Here is a 393-nt window from a genome sequence, read left to right on the forward strand (position 1 = left end):
TTGCACTCCCCCAAACCTAAGCTCTTCTTCCTACAGTGAGGGGTCAGGGAGAAGTGCTGGTGTCCTTCAGACTTTTGAACCCACTTCCACCTGGCGGGGTTATCCTTCTTTCCCAGCAAGACTCTCCCACTTCACCCCTTGTCTCATTCCGCCCTGTAGGAAATAGCGTTCTCAGGCCTAACTGCCTTTAGTGTGAGCTGGGGGAGCCTTGGACTTCTGTTTTTAGTGAGAAACTGGGGAAAGAGGGAGGGGAGGAAGAAGGAAATTCCTTTCTTCCTCTAGGGGACCCATCTTGGGCTCAGAATGGTGCCTCATCTAAAAAGCAGAAGCTGTCTAGTGATCATTTAATGCACAGGCCTGCCTCCCCCACCCCAGGCCAGGGAAGAGAGGGCC

This window comes from Sciurus carolinensis, chromosome 13, assembly GCF_902686445.1.
Source record: "Sciurus carolinensis chromosome 13, mSciCar1.2, whole genome shotgun sequence".
Classification (NCBI taxonomy): domain Eukaryota; kingdom Metazoa; phylum Chordata; class Mammalia; order Rodentia; family Sciuridae; genus Sciurus; species Sciurus carolinensis.